Raw genomic sequence first — 12781 nt, forward strand, 5'->3', positions numbered from 1 at the left:
TTGGTGAGCTGGGTCTCTCCATAGTGCCTTTGTGTAGCTAGTAATAATTAGGTGAAAGTTGAAAGGGTTTGTGCGTTTGAAACGTTGCAGCAGAGACTCTGAAGGTGGAGGTGAAAAAGCTTACAGCACCTGGTATTCCCAGGCGGTCTCCCATCCAAGTACTAACCAGGCCCGACCCTGCTTAGCTTCCGAGATCGGACGAGATCGGGCGTGCTCAGGGTGGTATGGCCGTAAGCGAGAGACGAGCAGCGCTACGTCCTATTTAAAGTGTACGCTGTAGACCAAGTGTTTTTTTTTTTTTTTTTTTTTTTTTTTTTTTTTATATACTCCCTCACTTCCTAATGTGCTGTCGTACGGAGAGTAAAACCTCTTCGTCCAAACCAACGAATCATGCACGAACACATGGCTCTCCACTTCATGGGTTTCAGACCACTTTATTGCATGCTTGCTCGTCTTTATTTCCCTACATTTTCAACAGGCACATTGCATCTTTAGCTTCGTGCTTTATTCTAATGCCATATACGCCTTAAAAAAAAGAGAAAAAGAACAGAAGAAATTGACATCAGACATCCCATTGCTGCAAGAGCAGAAAGCCTGATTATCAACAGTCTATTTACAACTACTTCCACAATACTTTTCTTGCTTCCATTATTAGTGTGTGAAAAACAGTTCAAATCAACAAATCAATTAGCCGCTACAACTACACGCGCCTGCTCTCTTCTTCTTTGGGGTTTTACGTCGATTCAGGAGTTGGGCGCATTACCGCCACCAACTGAGCTGGAGTGTGGGGCCGGCATGAATCAATCTCTCTCCCTTCCCTCCCTCTCTGCATTTACAGCGTTCACTAGACGAGCCAATCAAGAGGGACTTACACAAGGGCTTGAACTGAAAACTTCAGTGGGATATTTTGAAATTAGCTGCATTAAAAGGCGGCGATAAACACCACTGAAAAACACACAGAATGCCGAGCCTCCCTGACCATCTGCGGAAATGAGCTTTCATGGCCTTCAAGACGCAATGATGTGCACAAACAGCGCGTGCTCAGGGTGGTGCGCCATCACGCTATAAAAGCAGTCAGAAGCACGCACCTGCATTAGTATACGGGTGAGCAAATGCAGAAAAAAATAAAGGGAGAAATTGGGGGAAAATGAGGGAAGTATACACAAAATAAAAAAAGCAAAAAGTTTTCAAAATAAATAAAGAAAAAAGGAATACACGAATAGAAAATAAATAAATAAATCGACTAGTGAACGAATAAATGAATTACAAATTAAATCGATAAATAAAGTTACGGAGTACATTTAGAATGAATTAAATAGAATAGGACACGTTTCTTGTCATCCTAAGATTACACTGAAATCAGGTTTGCATCTCCTGTCCATGTATGAATAGAACATATCTAGAAAGAAAAGAATACTGTACATAATAGGAAGAAATGTGCAATATCCATTTGTACGTGCGAGTGATTGAGACAGAATAGGTTATTAGTGCAAATACTACTAAAGTGACACTACAGTCACACGAATGATAGGGCGATGAAACCGCAGAATAGCAGAATTTCCACTGACAGTGACAGAGAGCAATCCGCCGCTGCCAGGTAAAGTGGCAGGGAATGTGAACGTGCAAAGTTGCAGTAGCAGATAGACAAATGAAGTATGTAGTAGGTGGCACTGTCAGAGCAAGGTGACACAATGTAGTGACAATGCTCAATAAATAAAGGTGTTATTGCAATAGTAATACCTTACCGCTACTACTCGTAATGATAATACTAAGAGTAACAATAATCACAAGAGTAACTCGATCAAGAACTGTGACTATCGCATATCTCCAATGAGAAGCCCCTCTTATCTCGGCACATGCATCGTACTGATGTACCATCATGAACGAATCACTTTATACCAAAAGAAAAAAGTTAGTGAAAAAAACTAAATAGAGACATAAAAGTCTAAAGGAATACATGCCTAATGAAAAGAATGAAGGAAGAAAGACGTAAAAATAAAGGCAAGGTGAATAACTGTGTGCAAGATAATAATTTAGTGATTCGAAAAGAAATTTCTGTTGATTCGATTGATTTGTTTTAGATTTGGTGAGCTGGGTCTCTCCATAGTGCCTTTGTGTAGCTAGTAATAATTAGGTGAAAGTTGAAAGGGTTTGTGCGTTTGAAACGTTGCAGCAGAGACTCTGAAGGTGGAGGTGAAAAAGCTTACAGCACCTGGTATTCCCAGGCGGTCTCCCATCCAAGTACTAACCAGGCCCGACCCTGCTTAGCTTCCGAGATCGGACGAGATCGGGCGTGCTCAGGGTGGTATGGCCGTAAGCGAGAGACGAGCAGCGCTACGGCCTATTTAAAGTGTACGCTGTAGACCAAGTGTTTTTTTTTTATTTTTTTTTTTTTTATATATACTCCCTCACTTCCTAATGTGCTGTCGTACGGAGAGTAAAACCTCTTCGTCCAAACCAACGAATCATGCACGAACACATGGCTCTCCACTTCATGGGTTTCAGACCACTTTATTGCATGCTTGCTCGTCTTTATTTCCCTACATTTTCAACAGGCACATTGCATCTTTAGCTTCGCGCTTTATTCTAATGCCATATACGCCTTAAAAAAAAGAGAAAAAGAACAGAAGAAATTGACATCAGACATCCCATTGCTGCAAGAGCAGAAAGCCTGATTATCAACAGTCTATTTACAACTACTTCCACAATACTTTTCTTGCTTCCATTATTAGTGTGTGAAAAACAGTTCAAATCAACAAATCAATTAGCCGCTACAACTACACGCGCCTGCTCTCTTCTTCTTTGGGGTTTTACGTCGATTCAGGAGTTGGGCGCATTACCGCCACCAACTGAGCTGGAGTGTGGGGCCGGCATGAATCAATCTCTCTCCCTTCCCTCCCTCTCTGCATTTACAGCGTTCACTAGACGAGCCAATCAAGAGGGACTTACACAAGGGCTTGAACTGAAAACTTCAGTGGGATATTTTGAAATTAGCTGCATTAAAAGGCGGCGATAAACACCACTGAAAAACACACAGAATGCCGAGCCTCCCTGACCATCTGCGGAAATGAGCTTTCATGGCCTTCAAGACGCAATGATGTGCACAAACAGCGCGTGCTCAGGGTGGTGCGCCATCACGCTATAAAAGCAGTCAGAAGCACGCACCTGCATTAGTATACGGGTGAGCAAATGCAGAAAAAAATAAAGGGAGAAATTGGGGGAAAATGAGGGAAGTATACACAAAATAAAAAAAGCAAAAAGTTTTCAAAATAAATAAAGAAAAAAGGAATACACGAATAGAAAATAAATAAATAAATCGACTAGTGAACGAATAAATGAATTACAAATTAAATCGATAAATAAAGTTACGGAGTACATTTAGAATGAATTAAATAGAATAGGACACGTTTCTTGTCATCCTAAGATTACACTGAAATCAGGTTTGCATCTCCTGTCCATGTATGAATAGAACATATCTAGAAAGAAAAGAATACTGTACATAATAGGAAGAAATGTGCAATATCCATTTGTACGTGCGAGTGATTGAGACAGAATAGGTTATTAGTGCAAATACTACTAAAGTGACACTACAGTCACACGAATGATAGGGCGATGAAACCGCAGAATAGCAGAATTTCCATTGACAGTGACAGAGAGCAATCCGCCGCTGCCAGGTAAAGTGGCAGGGAATGTGAACGTGCAAAGTTGCAGTAGCAGATAGACAAATGAAGTATGTAGTAGGTGGCACTGTCAGAGCAAGGTGACACAATGTAGTGACAATGCTCAATAAATAAAGGTGTTATTGCAATAGTAATACCTTACCGCTACTACTCGTAATGATAATACTAAGAGTAACAATAATCACAAGAGTAACTCGATCAAGAACTGTGACTATCGCATATCTCCAATGAGAAGCCCCTCTTATCTCGGCACATGCATCGTACTGATGTACCATCATGAACGAATCACTTTATACCAAAAGAAAAAAGTTAGTGAAAAAAACTAAATAGAGACATAAAAGTCTAAAGGAATACATGCCTAATGAAAAGAATGAAGGAAGAAAGACGTAAAAATAAAGGCAAGGTGAATAACTGTGTGCAAGATAATAATTTAGTGATTCGAAAAGAAATTTCTGTTGATTCGATTGATTTGTTTTAGATTTGGTGAGCTGGGTCTCTCCATAGTGCCTTTGTGTAGCTAGTAATAATTAGGTGAAAGTTGAAAGGGTTTGTGCGTTTGAAACGTTGCAGCAGAGACTCTGAAGGTGGAGGTGAAAAAGCTTACAGCACCTGGTATTCCCAGGCGGTCTCCCATCCAAGTACTAACCAGGCCCGACCCTGCTTAGCTTCCGAGATCGGACGAGATCGGGCGTGCTCAGGGTGGTATGGCCGTAAGCGAGAGACGAGCAGCGCTACGGCCTATTTAAAGTGTACGCTGTAGACCAAGTGTTTTTTTTTTTTTTTTTTTTTTTTTTTTTTATATATACTCCCTCACTTCCTAATGTGCTGTCGTACGGAGAGTAAAACCTCTTCGTCCAAACCAACGAATCATGCACGAACACATGGCTCTCCACTTCATGGGTTTCAGACCACTTTATTGCATGCTTGCTCGTCTTTATTTCCCTACATTTTCAACAGGCACATTGCATCTTTAGCTTCGCGCTTTATTCTAATGCCATATACGCCTTAAAAAAAAGAGAAAAAGAACAGAAGAAATTGACATCAGACATCCCATTGCTGCAAGAGCGGAAAGCCTGATTATCAACAGTCTATTTACAACTACTTCCACAATACTTTTCTTGCTTCCATTATTAGTGTGTGAAAAACAGTTCAAATCAACAAATCAATTAGCCGCTACAACTACACGCGCCTGCTCTCTTCTTCTTTGGGGTTTTACGTCGATTCAGGAGTTGGGCGCATTACCGCCACCAACTGAGCTGGAGTGTGGGGCCGGCATGAATCAATCTCTCTCCCTTCCCTCCCTCTCTGCATTTACAGCGTTCACTAGACGAGCCAATCAAGAGGGACTTACACAAGGGCTTGAACTGAAAACTTCAGTGGGATATTTTGAAATTAGCTGCATTAAAAGGCGGCGATAAACACCACTGAAAAACACACAGAATGCCGAGCCTCCCTGACCATCTGCGGAAATGAGCTTTCATGGCCTTCAAGACGCAATGATGTGCACAAACAGCGCGTGCTCAGGGTGGTGCGCCATCACGCTATAAAAGCAGTCAGAAGCACGCACCTACATTAGTATACGGGTGAGCAAATGCAGAAAAAAATAAAGGGAGAAATTGGGGGAAAATGAGGGAAGTATACACAAAATAAAAAAAGCAAAAAGTTTTCAAAATAAATAAAGAAAAAAGGAATACACGAATAGAAAATAAATAAATAAATAAATAAATAAATAAATCGACTAGTGAACGAATAAATGAATTACAAATTAAATCGATAAATAAAGTTACGGAGTACATTTAGAATGAATTAAATAGAATAGGACACGTTTCTTGTCATCCTAAGATTACACTGAAATCAGGTTTGCATCTCCTGTCCATGTATGAATAGAACATATCTAGAAAGAAAAGAATACTGTACATAATAGGAAGAAATGTGCAATATCCATTTGTACGTGCGAGTGATTGAGACAGAATAGGTTATTAGTGCAAATACTACTAAAGTGACACTACAGTCACACGAATGATAGGGCGATGAAACCGCAGAATAGCAGAATTTCCATTGACAGTGACAGAGAGCAATCCGCCGCTGCCAGGTAAAGTGGCAGGGAATGTGAACGTGCAAAGTTGCAGTAGCAGATAGACAAATGAAGTATGTAGTAGGTGGCACTGTCAGAGCAAGGTGACACAATGTAGTGACAATGCTCAATAAATAAAGGTGTTATTGCAATAGTAATACCTTACCGCTACTACTCGTAATGATAATACTAAGAGTAACAATAATCACAAGAGTAACTCGATCAAGAACTGTGACTATCGCATATCTCCAATGAGAAGCCCCTCTTATCTCGGCACATGCATCGTACTGATGTACCATCATGAACGAATCACTTTATACCAAAAGAAAAAAGTTAGTGAAAAAAACTAAATAGAGACATAAAAGTCTAAAGGAATACATGCCTAATGAAAAGAATGAAGGAAGAAAGACGTAAAAATAAAGGCAAGGTGAATAACTGTGTGCAAGATAATAATTTAGTGATTCGAAAAGAAATTTCTGTTGATTCGATTGATTTGTTTTAGATTTGGTGAGCTGGGTCTCTCCATAGTGCCTTTGTGTAGCTAGTAATAATTAGATAATTAGGTGAAAGTTGAAAGGGTTTGTGCGTTTGAAACGTTGCAGCAGAGACTCTGAAGGTGGAGGTGAAAAAGCTTACAGCACCTGGTATTCCCAGGCGGTCTCCCATCCAAGTACTAACCAGGCCCGACCCTGCTTAGCTTCCGAGATCGGACGAGATCGGGCGTGCTCAGGGTGGTATGGCCGTAAGCGAGAGACGAGCAGCGCTACGGCCTATTTAAAGTGTACGCTGTAGACCAAGTGTTTTTTTTTTTTTTTTTTTTTTTTTTTTTATATATACTCCCTCACTTCCTAATGTGCTGTCGTACGGAGAGTAAAACCTCTTCGTCCAAACCAACGAATCATGCACGAACACATGGCTCTCCACTTCATGGGTTTCAGACCACTTTATTGCATGCTTGCTCGTCTTTATTTCCCTACATTTTCAACAGGCACATTGCATCTTTAGCTTCGTGCTTTATTCTAATGCCATATACGCCTTAAAAAAAAGAGAAAAAGAACAGAAGAAATTGACATCAGACATCCCATTGCTGCAAGAGCAGAAAGCCTGATTATCAACAGTCTATTTACAACTACTTCCACAATACTTTTCTTGCTTCCATTATTAGTGTGTGAAAAACAGTTCAAATCAACAAATCAATTAGCCGCTACAACTACACGCGCCTGCTCTCTTCTTCTTTGGGGTTTTACGTCGATTCAGGAGTTGGGCGCATTACCGCCACCAACTGAGCTGGAGTGTGGGGCCGGCATGAATCAATCTCTCTCCCTTCCCTCCCTCTCTGCATTTACAGCGTTCACTAGACGAGCCAATCAAGAGGGACTTACACAAGGGCTTGAACTGAAAACTTCAGTGGGATATTTTGAAATTAGCTGCATTAAAAGGCGGCGATAAACACCACTGAAAAACACACAGAATGCCGAGCCTCCCTGACCATCTGCGGAAATGAGCTTTCATGGCCTTCAAGACGCAATGATGTGCACAAACAGCGCGTGCTCAGGGTGGTGCGCCATCACGCTATAAAAGCAGTCAGAAGCACGCACCTACATTAGTATACGGGTGAGCAAATGCAGAAAAAACTAAAGGGAGAAATTGGGGGAAAGTGAGGGAAGTATACACAAAATAAAAAAAGCAAAAAGTTTTCAAAATAAATAAAGAAAAAAGGAATACACGAATAGAAAATAAATAAATAAATAAATAAATCGACTAGTGAACGAATAAATGAATTACAAATTAAATCGATAAATAAAGTTACGGAGTACATTTAGAATGAATTAAATAGAATAGGACACGTTTCTTGTCATCCTAAGATTACACTGAAATCAGGTTTGCATCTCCTGTCCATGTATGAATAGAACATATCTAGAAAGAAAAGAATACTGTACATAATAGGAAGAAATGTGCAATATCCATTTGTACGTGCGAGTGATTGAGACAGAATAGGTTATTAGTGCAAATACTACTAAAGTGACACTACAGTCACACGAATGATAGGGCGATGAAACCGCAGAATAGCAGAATTTCCACTGACAGTGACAGAGAGCAATCCGCCGCTGCCAGGTAAAGTGGCAGGGAATGTGAACGTGCAAAGTTGCAGTAGCAGATAGACAAATGAAGTATGTAGTAGGTGGCACTGTCAGAGCAAGGTGACACAATGTAGTGACAATGCTCAATAAATAAAGGTGTTATTGCAATAGTAATACCTTACCGCTACTACTCGTAATGATAATACTAAGAGTAACAATAATCACAAGAGTAACTCGATCAAGAACTGTGACTATCGCATATCTCCAATGAGAAGCCCCTCTTATCTCGGCACATGCATCGTACTGATGTACCATCATGAACGAATCACTTTATACCAAAAGAAAAAAGTTAGTGAAAAAAACTAAATAGAGACATAAAAGTCTAAAGGAATACATGCCTAATGAAAAGAATGAAGGAAGAAAGACGTAAAAATAAAGGCAAGGTGAATAACTGTGTGCAAGATAATAATTTAGTGATTCGAAAAGAAATTTCTGTTGATTCGATTGATTTGTTTTAGATTTGGTGAGCTGGGTCTCTCCATAGTGCCTTTGTGTAGCTAGTAATAATTAGGTGAAAGTTGAAAGGGTTTGTGCGTTTGAAACGTTGCAGCAGAGACTCTGAAGGTGGAGGTGAAAAAGCTTACAGCACCTGGTATTCCCAGGCGGTCTCCCATCCAAGTACTAACCAGGCCCGACCCTGCTTAGCTTCCGAGATCGGACGAGATCGGGCGTGCTCAGGGTGGTATGGCCGTAAGCGAGAGACGAGCAGCGCTACGGCCTATTTAAAGTGTACGCTGTAGACCAAGTGTTTTTTTTTTTTTTTTTTTTTTTTTTTTTTATATATACTCCCTCACTTCCTAATGTGCTGTCGTACGGAGAGTAAAACCTCTTCGTCCAAACCAACGAATCATGCACGAACACATGGCTCTCCACTTCATGGGTTTCAGACCACTTTATTGCATGCTTGCTCGTCTTTATTTCCCTACATTTTCAACAGGCACATTGCATCTTTAGCTTCGCGCTTTATTCTAATGCCATATACGCCTTAAAAAAAAGAGAAAAAGAACAGAAGAAATTGACATCAGACATCCCATTGCTGCAAGAGCGGAAAGCCTGATTATCAACAGTCTATTTACAACTACTTCCACAATACTTTTCTTGCTTCCATTATTAGTGTGTGAAAAACAGTTCAAATCAACAAATCAATTAGCCGCTACAACTACACGCGCCTGCTCTCTTCTTCTTTGGGGTTTTACGTCGATTCAGGAGTTGGGCGCATTACCGCCACCAACTGAGCTGGAGTGTGGGGCCGGCATGAATCAATCTCTCTCCCTTCCCTCCCTCTCTGCATTTACAGCGTTCACTAGACGAGCCAATCAAGAGGGACTTACACAAGGGCTTGAACTGAAAACTTCAGTGGGATATTTTGAAATTAGCTGCATTAAAAGGCGGCGATAAACACCACTGAAAAACACACAGAATGCCGAGCCTCCCTGACCATCTGCGGAAATGAGCTTTCATGGCCTTCAAGACGCAATGATGTGCACAAACAGCGCGTGCTCAGGGTGGTGCGCCATCACGCTATAAAAGCAGTCAGAAGCACGCACCTACATTAGTATACGGGTGAGCAAATGCAGAAAAAAATAAAGGGAGAAATTGGGGGAAAATGAGGGAAGTATACACAAAATAAAAAAAGCAAAAAGTTTTCAAAATAAATAAAGAAAAAAGGAATACACGAATAGAAAATAAATAAATAAATAAATAAATAAATAAATCGACTAGTGAACGAATAAATGAATTACAAATTAAATCGATAAATAAAGTTACGGAGTACATTTAGAATGAATTAAATAGAATAGGACACGTTTCTTGTCATCCTAAGATTACACTGAAATCAGGTTTGCATCTCCTGTCCATGTATGAATAGAACATATCTAGAAAGAAAAGAATACTGTACATAATAGGAAGAAATGTGCAATATCCATTTGTACGTGCGAGTGATTGAGACAGAATAGGTTATTAGTGCAAATACTACTAAAGTGACACTACAGTCACACGAATGATAGGGCGATGAAACCGCAGAATAGCAGAATTTCCATTGACAGTGACAGAGAGCAATCCGCCGCTGCCAGGTAAAGTGGCAGGGAATGTGAACGTGCAAAGTTGCAGTAGCAGATAGACAAATGAAGTATGTAGTAGGTGGCACTGTCAGAGCAAGGTGACACAATGTAGTGACAATGCTCAATAAATAAAGGTGTTATTGCAATAGTAATACCTTACCGCTACTACTCGTAATGATAATACTAAGAGTAACAATAATCACAAGAGTAACTCGATCAAGAACTGTGACTATCGCATATCTCCAATGAGAAGCCCCTCTTATCTCGGCACATGCATCGTACTGATGTACCATCATGAACGAATCACTTTATACCAAAAGAAAAAAGTTAGTGAAAAAAACTAAATAGAGACATAAAAGTCTAAAGGAATACATGCCTAATGAAAAGAATGAAGGAAGAAAGACGTAAAAATAAAGGCAAGGTGAATAACTGTGTGCAAGATAATAATTTAGTGATTCGAAAAGAAATTTCTGTTGATTCGATTGATTTGTTTTAGATTTGGTGAGCTGGGTCTCTCCATAGTGCCTTTGTGTAGCTAGTAATAATTAGATAATTAGGTGAAAGTTGAAAGGGTTTGTGCGTTTGAAACGTTGCAGCAGAGACTCTGAAGGTGGAGGTGAAAAAGCTTACAGCACCTGGTATTCCCAGGCGGTCTCCCATCCAAGTACTAACCAGGCCCGACCCTGCTTAGCTTCCGAGATCGGACGAGATCGGGCGTGCTCAGGGTGGTATGGCCGTAAGCGAGAGACGAGCAGCGCTACGGCCTATTTAAAGTGTACGCTGTAGACCAAGTGTTTTTTTTTTTTTTTTTTTTTTTTTTTTTATATATACTCCCTCACTTCCTAATGTGCTGTCGTACGGAGAGTAAAACCTCTTCGTCCAAACCAACGAATCATGCACGAACACATGGCTCTCCACTTCATGGGTTTCAGACCACTTTATTGCATGCTTGCTCGTCTTTATTTCCCTACATTTTCAACAGGCACATTGCATCTTTAGCTTCGTGCTTTATTCTAATGCCATATACGCCTTAAAAAAAAGAGAAAAAGAACAGAAGAAATTGACATCAGACATCCCATTGCTGCAAGAGCAGAAAGCCTGATTATCAACAGTCTATTTACAACTACTTCCACAATACTTTTCTTGCTTCCATTATTAGTGTGTGAAAAACAGTTCAAATCAACAAATCAATTAGCCGCTACAACTACACGCGCCTGCTCTCTTCTTCTTTGGGGTTTTACGTCGATTCAGGAGTTGGGCGCATTACCGCCACCAACTGAGCTGGAGTGTGGGGCCGGCATGAATCAATCTCTCTCCCTTCCCTCCCTCTCTGCATTTACAGCGTTCACTAGACGAGCCAATCAAGAGGGACTTACACAAGGGCTTGAACTGAAAACTTCAGTGGGATATTTTGAAATTAGCTGCATTAAAAGGCGGCGATAAACACCACTGAAAAACACACAGAATGCCGAGCCTCCCTGACCATCTGCGGAAATGAGCTTTCATGGCCTTCAAGACGCAATGATGTGCACAAACAGCGCGTGCTCAGGGTGGTGCGCCATCACGCTATAAAAGCAGTCAGAAGCACGCACCTACATTAGTATACGGGTGAGCAAATGCAGAAAAAACTAAAGGGAGAAATTGGGGGAAAGTGAGGGAAGTATACACAAAATAAAAAAAGCAAAAAGTTTTCAAAATAAATAAAGAAAAAAGGAATACACGAATAGAAAATAAATAAATAAATAAATAAATCGACTAGTGAACGAATAAATGAATTACAAATTAAATCGATAAATAAAGTTACGGAGTACATTTAGAATGAATTAAATAGAATAGGACACGTTTCTTGTCATCCTAAGATTACACTGAAATCAGGTTTGCATCTCCTGTCCATGTATGAATAGAACATATCTAGAAAGAAAAGAATACTGTACATAATAGGAAGAAATGTGCAATATCCATTTGTACGTGCGAGTGATTGAGACAGAATAGGTTATTAGTGCAAATACTACTAAAGTGACACTACAGTCACACGAATGATAGGGCGATGAAACCGCAGAATAGCAGAATTTCCATTGACAGTGACAGAGAGCAACCCGCCGCTGCCAGGTAAAGTGGCAGGGAATGTGAACGTGCAAAGTTGCAGTAGCAGATAGACAAATGAAGTATGTAGTAGGTGGCACTGTCAGAGCAAGGTGACACAATGTAGTGACAATGCTCAATAAATAAAGGTGTTATTGCAATAGTAATACCTTACCGCTACTAGTCGTAATGATAATACTAAGAGTAACAATAATCACAAGAGTTACTCGATCAAGAACTGTGACTAACGCATATCTCCAATGAGAAGCCCCTCTTATCTCGGCACATGCATCGTACTGATGTACCATCATGAACGAATCACTTTATACCAAAAGAAAAAAGTTAGTGAAAAAAACTAAATAGAGACATAAAAGTCTAAAGGAATACATGCCTAATGAAAAGAATGAAGGAAGAAAGACGTAAAAATAAAGGCAAGGTGAATAACTGTGTGCAAGATAATAATTTAGTGATTCGAAAAGAAATTTCTGTTGATTCGATTGATTTGTTTTAGATTTGGTGAGCTGGGTCTCTCCATAGTGCCTTTGTGTAGCTAGTAATAATTAGGTGAAAGTTGAAAGGGTTTGTGCGTTTGAAACGTTGCAGCAGAGACTCTGAAGGTGGAGGTGAAAAAGCTTACAGCACCTGGTATTCCCAGGCGGTCTCCCATCCAAGTACTAACCAGGCCCGACCCTGCTTAGCTTCCGAGATCGGGCGTGCTCAGGGTGGTATGGCCGTAAGCGAGAA

General features: G+C 40.3%; 6 non-coding genes and 1 pseudogene across 6 annotated transcripts; all 7 read right to left on the bottom strand.

The window, feature by feature from the left end:
* Nucleotides 1–117: 117 nt before the first annotated feature.
* Nucleotides 118–236, bottom strand: LOC117595749 (5S ribosomal RNA). The gene has a single exon (XR_004576926.1). It is a non-coding gene; the product is annotated as a 5S ribosomal RNA (ribosomal RNA).
* A 1964-nt stretch (nt 237–2200) lies between these two features.
* Nucleotides 2201–2319, bottom strand: LOC117595751 (5S ribosomal RNA). Its single transcript, XR_004576928.1, has one exon. It is a non-coding gene; the product is annotated as a 5S ribosomal RNA (ribosomal RNA).
* A 1958-nt stretch (nt 2320–4277) lies between these two features.
* On the bottom strand, nt 4278–4396 carry LOC117595752 (5S ribosomal RNA). The gene has a single exon (XR_004576929.1). It is a non-coding gene; the product is annotated as a 5S ribosomal RNA (ribosomal RNA).
* A 1987-nt stretch (nt 4397–6383) lies between these two features.
* Nucleotides 6384–6502, bottom strand: LOC117595753 (5S ribosomal RNA). The gene has a single exon (XR_004576930.1). It is a non-coding gene; the product is annotated as a 5S ribosomal RNA (ribosomal RNA).
* Nucleotides 6503–8472: 1970 nt separating this feature from the next.
* Nucleotides 8473–8591, bottom strand: LOC117595744 (5S ribosomal RNA). The gene has a single exon (XR_004576921.1). It is a non-coding gene; the product is annotated as a 5S ribosomal RNA (ribosomal RNA).
* Nucleotides 8592–10578: 1987 nt separating this feature from the next.
* LOC117595745 (5S ribosomal RNA) lies at nt 10579–10697 on the bottom strand. The gene has a single exon (XR_004576922.1). It is a non-coding gene; the product is annotated as a 5S ribosomal RNA (ribosomal RNA).
* Nucleotides 10698–12667: 1970 nt separating this feature from the next.
* On the bottom strand, nt 12668–12776 carry LOC128317171 (uncharacterized; annotated as a pseudogene).
* Nucleotides 12777–12781: the final 5 nt, after the last annotated feature.

Source organism: Pangasianodon hypophthalmus, chromosome 21 (genome assembly GCF_027358585.1).
Source record: "Pangasianodon hypophthalmus isolate fPanHyp1 chromosome 21, fPanHyp1.pri, whole genome shotgun sequence".
Classification (NCBI taxonomy): domain Eukaryota; kingdom Metazoa; phylum Chordata; class Actinopteri; order Siluriformes; family Pangasiidae; genus Pangasianodon; species Pangasianodon hypophthalmus.